The sequence below is a fragment of the Cynara cardunculus genome (genome assembly GCF_001531365.2).
Source record: "Cynara cardunculus var. scolymus isolate 2C chromosome LG 13, CcrdV1, whole genome shotgun sequence".
In the NCBI taxonomy this organism is placed as follows: Eukaryota; Viridiplantae; Streptophyta; class Magnoliopsida; order Asterales; family Asteraceae; genus Cynara; species Cynara cardunculus.
Genome location: NC_037540.1, coordinates 21765636 through 21773861, shown reverse-complemented (window position 1 = coordinate 21773861; position 8226 = coordinate 21765636).

Below are 8226 nucleotides of genomic sequence, written 5' to 3'. Positions count from 1 at the left end.
AGCAAGTTCACTAAGAACTGCACTTGGAGCAACAGATGCTCCTGACTCATGTGTACCTAWGTGYATCGGCTCTAGACTCGAGGTGCACAGAATCGAAGTCGTAGGTTGGGGCAGCGGCCTACTTGTTTCAATAACTACATTCTCCAAATGAGAAGTAGTTAGCATATGAGCTCTATCCCCTTGTGAAAATGAAACAATTGGTTGTTGAGAACCAATTGAGTGGATAGGAGGGGTATGCAAATGCATAGTTGGGCTAGGTCTTGTTCAATACTAACATTCAACGGATGAATGTCAGTAGCAAATGTGGTTGCCCGACTAAGTGTATCAGTTTGGATAGGAGCTTGATCATCTTTTTATGCTCCACTCTCACCCTCTCCATTTTCTTTTTCTTCCCTTTCTCTCATCCTCTCTTCATTTTCAACATTAACTCCCTCATYTCCTCCATCATCAGGTATATCTTGAAGTATGCGATCGTAATCATCACATTCCTCAACGTTGAAAGACAAAGACTGCAAGCTTGGACAAGGTTGYTGAGTTGAATATTCAGGAAAGATATCATCTATGTCATCAACAATAGTACCAATTGCTATATTTGAGCTGTAATGGATTTATCACGATCTTCTGCTCCATCATTATCATCATCCTGATCATCATCTTGACCATTACCAGAATCTGCCCCATAATCAGATTCAGTAGCTTTCGAACTTGAAGTTGAGGAAGTACTGACAGTTAGAGTACGTTGCTGATCAGACGCTCCCCTCGCCTGTTCACCCCTCTCAGATTCTTTTTCTCTCAGCTCAGTTCCCTGTTCAGGTAACCCATGTTCCTGAACACTCTCTTCTAATTCTAACTGCTCTCTCATAGCTGAGACATGGGGTGATCCGTGGGCAAGTTCAACCGGTTTTGGTTGAACTATTGGATCTATCACTCTCCTATAGTCTATTACACACTGAGCGGTCTGATCAGCTAGGTCAATCAGTTCTGTTGGTATTGCCATTATTGAATCCAGGTCTTCCACTTCAATATGCTGTCTGATTCTGGTCATGGTGAATGTTGGCCCTTTTTCAGAACTGGATCTGGCCGGTATATCTTCGTTAGCATTCATCATGGCGTTAATGAACAATTGTAGAAATATTTGAAATGGCACAAATTTCCAAGCTTTTGACGGGAATCTTTTCGCATTGACTAGCTCTACCAACTCATTCCATATGACTAAGGCGTAGTCATAGTTTCTTGAGAAGACGACACCATGAAAGAATTTAAGGAATGAGCTACTGCATGTGTCTATGCCCGCTGTCTTTGACGTCAGGCATCTATTCAAAATAGAGAACAGTAAGTGCCAGATTGACGGCAGGAATCGTCTTTTGAATTGAGTTGGGTTGTTCAAAACTGCCGAGTATCCTAGACGCTTGATATCCAAACACAGTTGTTCGTCTGATATAAAATCTTCAAAACTAGTAGAGCCTGGTCCGGGTACACAAAGAATTCTTCTAAGACGCTTCAATGTAAGAGGACTGACAAATTCGTCAACTTCGCCTTGAAAGTAAATAGCATCCCCGTCTTTTTCTAAAGTCAGTGTGCTCCATAATTGTTGTAAATACACCATCGGAACTGGTGTATTTGCAGATAGAGAATATGAAATAGGATGGTCTTTCAGGATTTCTATAATGATCGGAATTCAGCTGGCATAGCAAAGGAAAAGACGTGGTTATTTGGTTTTATGTCAAGGTACTTTATTTGTGGAAAAAGGGTTTCAGATGGAATAGGCTGGTTGGGCGGGTGAATGGGAATGTTATCAGATTTAACGGAAGGAACATGTGATTCCTCGTCAGATTGATGTCGGTGTTCCGCCATTAACCTGTAAAAAAATCTAAAATATTAGAAACCATTTTATTCAATCAAAATATAACACACACAACAACAAAAAAATTAAACTCTAAAAAAAATAAAACAATTAAAAAAATAAAACAATTTAAAAAAAACATCTGATATCTCGGCATAAGTCTTGATCAGACATAAAATCTTCGAATTGAGGTGATCCGAATGCAGAACTTGGACTTGACAAGTTTAAAATTCTTTTCAGCCTCTTTAGAGTCAGACGACTTATATATTCATCCACATGCCCTTGAAAGCAATAATGATCTCCTTCTTTGATATATGCTAGAGTATGCCAAAATTGTTGAAGGTAGACGAGAGGAACATTGCTGTTGTTGATAAAGCATAAGCTATAGGATGTCTTAGAAGAATGGCAGGAATAATAGGACATTTAGAGGGCATATCGAAGTTAAAGTGGTGGTTATTTGGCTTTATGTCTAGGTATAAGGCTTTGGGAAAAAGTGTTTCATCAGGAATCAGGTTTGTTTCTGACTGGGAAATTTGTTTAGATATGATAAAGGGGATTGAGTTTTCATCATCAGATCTTTGAGAATTAATGGTATTTTCCGTAGTGGTCATTGTTTACCTGTAAAAGATAAGCAAATTATATCCGTAATGAATTAAATTTTCACAAACTTAAATTTTTTTGACACAAAGACCAAACATACACACTTATTTTGCCAAATCAAAATTTAAAATTGCTTCAAAAAATTGAAAAAATGGCTCCGGCTTTTTCCATTCAAAAAGAAAAATTTTAAAAATAAGCACACATGTGAAAAAACAATTTCAACCTAAAAAAAATTTAAACGCTAAAAATTTTTAACACTCAAAAAAACTAGAAACTAAAAAATTAACACTAAAAAAACTAAGAAAAAATAAAACTAAGAAAAAAAATCACAAAAATTGAACTAAAAAAACTAAAAAAAATCACAATAAGAAAAAAATTTCTTAAAAAAATAATTCGCAACAATTTTTTTTAACCTAAAACAAAAAAAAAACTAAACACAAAGAAAAAAAAAATTTAACAGAAAAGAAATCAGACCAAGATAAATTTGGTCAAATAACACCTGCTCCGGTGACCTTACTTCGGTCATTTCTTTCCGGTCATCTCTCTCTCTCTCTCTCTCTCTCTCTCTCTCTCTCTCTCTCCAGTCATCTCACATTATCAAGAAATTATTACAATCCATTATTACACTTCAAGGATTTACAGTCCAAAGTTCATATTTACAGTCCATTATAACAGTTCATTTCAATCCAAAATTCATATTTACAGTCCATTTTTTGATTAAGTCCAATCTTGTCAAAGATTATAAGAATAACAATCCAACCAAAGATTTAGAATGAAAATGAAGAAGATGAAGAACACGGAAGCTTGAATGAAACGTCCGATGAAGATGAAAGTACGATATAAGCGATGAGTAAACTTGAACGAATAGGAATGAGAGTGAAAGAGAACAGTAAATAGTGAAAATGAATTCAGACGATTCCTTATATAGGGGAATGAATGACTCTTCACTATCCTCACCGGACAACGTATTATCCGGATACACTCCTCATCGGACAACAAATTGTCCGAATAGAAGTTTCATCGGACAAGCCTTGTCCGGATACAATACAAAACAACTCGACTCAAACTCAAGGCATATCGGAAAATGCCTTATCTGGATAGACTATTCACCGTACAAGCCTTTTTCCGGATAGGCTCTTCATTGATCACAAAAAATGAGAACAAATTAATCAAGTCTAACCTTGTCCGGATATGATTTCACCAGATAGCCTTTGTCTGGATAGAACCTCATCAGACATACCTTTGTCCGTATTTGACTCTCACAGTACAACACTTTATCTGGACAGAGTCCTTATCGGACAACGATTTGTCCGGATAGAGTCCTTATCGGACAACACTTATCCTTATAAATTCATATATTTCAAAAAAAAAAAAAATTAGACTTTTAAAAATACTTGTAAGAAAAATATATCAGTTAGTATCATATACAAATATTTTACTCCCCCTAAAAAAATGAATGAAATAATGAAAAATATTCAACACTCCCCCTCAAATATAGAATCCACATTCAAAAGTTTTAATCACATAAAAAAAAATGAAATACTGACTTATATTTGAAAATATAGATATTTTGAAATACTTAATTTGACTTAAACTCAGTTTAATTACATGAAAATAAAAAATCTATCAGTTCAACTAATAAACATAAGATTTTCAAGTTGTTGAATAAATTTTAAGAAAAATTCAAAATTTCAAATTCAACATATCCAACTTAGATATTAAAAAGATAAAGCGTTTTTCATCTAGAGCTTTTGTAAATAAGTCAGCTAGCTGATATTCTGTATTTACAAAATATAATTCAATAGTCCCTTTTTCAACGTGGTATTTTATAAAATGATACCGGATATCTATATGCTTTGTTTTGGTCTGTTGAACAAGATTGCAAGAAATTTCAATAGCACTATTAGAATCACAATAAATTGGAATTTTATTATAAGAAAAACCATAATCTTTGAGCTCTATGCGCATCCAGATAACTTGAGAACAACAGCTAGGAGCAGCTACATATTCTGCTTCAGCAGTAGAAGTGGACACACAATTTTGTTTCTTTAACGACCAGCTTACAAGTTTGTCTCCAAGAAATTGTACGTGACCTGAGGTGCTTTTCAGGTCCAACATACACCCTACATAATCTGTATCTGAGTAGGTAGTCAGCTCAAAACAGTACCCTTAGGATACCAGATAACTAGATTATCAGTCCATTTTAGATAACGAAAAATGAGTTTAACAACACTCAAATGGGACTCTTTTGGATTTGCCTGATATCTGGCACACAAATGTGTTGAGAACATAATATCAGGCCTACAAGAAGTTAAATACATCAATGAACCAATCATACCTCGATAGATTTTTTGATCTACAGCTTTACTATAAGAATCATCATGTAGTTTTGAACCAGGAGTCATAGGTGTTTTTATAGATGAACAATTTTTCATATTAAATTTCTTCATAATATCAAAAATATATTTTGTTTGGCAGATAAAAATTTCTGAAGATAATTGTTTAACATGTAAACCTAAACAGAAATATATCTCACCCATCATGCTCAATCTAAACCTAGAAACCATCAAGAAAAGTTTTTGCAGTATTTAGGATTTGTAGATCCAAATATTATATCATCAACATAAATTTGTATCAAGATTATGTCAGACTTTTCTTTTTTGATAAAAAGGGTTGTGTCAATGTTACCTTTCGAGAAGCCTGATTTTACTAGAAATTCTGATAAAATATCATACCAGGCTCTCGGTGCTTGTTTTAATCCATACAAGGCTCTGTCTAGGATGTAAACATGATTATGCTTTGACTTATCAACAAATCCTTCCGGTTGAGCAACATATACTTCTTCCTTGAGAAGATCATACAAGAATGATGTTTTGACGTCCATTTGATATACTGTAAAATTCTTATTAGCCGCGTACGCCAAAAACATCCTTATAGCTTCAATTCTTGCTACCGGAGCAAATGTTTCATCATAGTCAACGCCCTCTTGTTGATTATAACCTTTAGCTACTAACCCCGAGCCTTGTTTCTGACAACAACACCGTCTTCATCCTTTTTGTTCTTATACCCATTTAGTACCAATAATCGTCTTATTTTTGGGACAAGGAACTAATCTCCATACTTTTAGGGTTTCGAATTGATTGAGTTCCTCCTATATAGCTATTATCCAGTCTGGGTCCACTAAGGCTTCTGATACCTTAGTCGATTTAATAGTACTTAAGAATGTTGAATAAAGACACTCATTAGCAGTAGTAGGCCTCATACGAACAGATGAGTTTAGATCACCAATAATTTGAGTTACCGGATGATCTTTGGTGCACTTGGTGCTATAAGATAGGGGAATGTCAAAAGATTGATCAAAATTTTGACCTATATAGGTATTGGGGGAGTTGTCCTGAATCGGTTCATGTGAAGGTTCAAGATTAGAAGTTGAACTCACCTTATCAAGCACAAATTCTGTAGATTTTAAACACACAGCAGATCTTTAAACAACACAGAATCTTCAAACACTTTTGAACAACAGATTCTCTTCAAGAACACTCTCACGACACAAACACACCTTTTCTCTCTAAAAGGTTTCTTTCTAAAAATAGAATTATAAGATAAGATCTTATCTCTTTTTCACTCTTTATATATTTTTACAAAGGCAGTGGAGGATTTTATCATTTTATAATTCTTTGGGCGGTGGTGGGTTTTATTATTGTAAACCACCTTTCTTCACCACGAAGATATTACATCTTCATATTTTTAAATGATAAATTTAAATATGCTTTTTACCAAATACGCACATACCTAATTCATGTATGCACACTTTTCACATATACGCATACTGCTCATGCATTTAATTAATTAACATGCATGTCGTCATGTAATTCACAGAATAATCACAAATAGGTCACCTCAACCCAGGGTGTCTGAAACATGGTTATAACAATATCTCCCTCTTAAAAGAATTCCGTCCCGGAATTCATTCATTCAAACAGCCAAGGGTAACAGGTTCTCATTTCAGATTCTTATTCCTACGTAGCCTCTGAACGCTTATGATAACCCCACTGTACCAGAGAGCTTCAAATGATTTTCAATTAGATGAAAATGTTGACAATTACAATACTGAAGCACGCTGAAATACAAAGGCCTACGCTGCTATTTATACAAGCAAGTAACCATTTTYYGACATGACCTAAAGTAAATTAATCTAAGCCGTTCGATCAAAACATGTTACAGACAAGAACACGTGATAAGCATGAGCAGCTAATAAACCTAAGTAAAACAGCTAAAGAAGATCTACACAGAAGACAGGCTGTAGACCCTCTGTGAGACATCACAGAGGCTTTGCTGGATATAACTTGAAAGCACTTCAAAGAAGAGGATATCTTCCAGAACCTCTGTGAGACACGACAGAGGTTCTGTCACTTGAGACTTGTAAGCTTGAGCATCTTCTGTTGTTGGTCCTCTGTGGTCTTCTGTGACAGATCATCTTCTATCAACACTTGCAGTATTACTTTTTCCATACTTTTACATTTCATGAAATGAGAGCTAACAATCTCCCCCTAAGTATGAAAAAGTAAAAATTAAACTTTAAGTGCAAGGACATGACTTGATTGAAATTAAATTACAAGAGGTGATAAAACATCATCCTCTGAAAGAATTACAATGAAAAGAATTACAAAATTTAAGTGACAAAACTGTTGAAGCTAATGGCCGGATTCTGGTACAGAAGGGTATCAAACTACAAAGTCTGGAAAATCGTCTACTGCGTATAGCAAGTCAACTTTGATCGTTCTGTAGACATTGAAGATCCATTCTCTGAAGTTGATTTGAACTTTGATCGCGTCCAAGAATGGAGACACTTCACCCGCCCTGAGATGTCTTTTATCCACCTCTGTCAAAACACACTTGAAAATCCACTCCAACGTCTTTGTTGAAAACTTGTGAGCTTCTGTTGGATCGAAGAATCTTAGTATCTCATCCTTATCCAAATACACAAACCCAAAAATGGGATTTTGTATAATGGAGTTTGGATAGTACCTAGATATCTAACTGGGCCTGCTGTATGGAGGAGAGAGCTTCAGATTTTTCTGCATTAATCTTACGGCCAACTCAAAGTCCTTCTGGCTGTAATACCTTACTTGCGCACGCATTACCTCCACCAGTCTTATGAGCGATATTTGGTATGTGGACCTCCTCTCCATGTAGATGTTAAGAACCTTGTGCAAGTAGATGACATCAAACATGCAGAGGTTGTGAAGATCCGCATCCGTGAACGTATAGATGTTACCGTCTTCTCTCTTTACAACATACTGTGTGTAGAGCACAACCTTCTTTAATAAGGTCCTTGGTGAGATTGTCACCAGAGAAGTGATCATGTGCCGTGAGAAGACCTGCTCACGAGGCCTTGTTAACTTGGTGAAGTGGAACTTGGCGATTGACGAGGGAATATCAGTGAGTTCTGGGTCATAGGGTGGCTCTGTGTCCACTACAGAGTACTTCCAAATAAGAATTTCTTCTAGGGTAGTCACGGGTAATATGCGTACATTTTGCATAGGAATCTTGTTCATAGATTCAAGGATTTCAGAGACCCGTCCTCCTGTTGTAGACTCTGGCATCTTGTGTTCTTCTTCTTCTTCCAAAATCGGCCTTTGGGTCGATCCCTCTGCAAGGATTGGCTTGACAGTTCCTTGTAGGGCATCAAATGTACCCGTGGACGTTGTTTGGACTTGTGGGAAATGAGATGATGTGGCTTCGCCTTCTCTATTGTGCATCGGAATTTTGCCCTTCTTTGC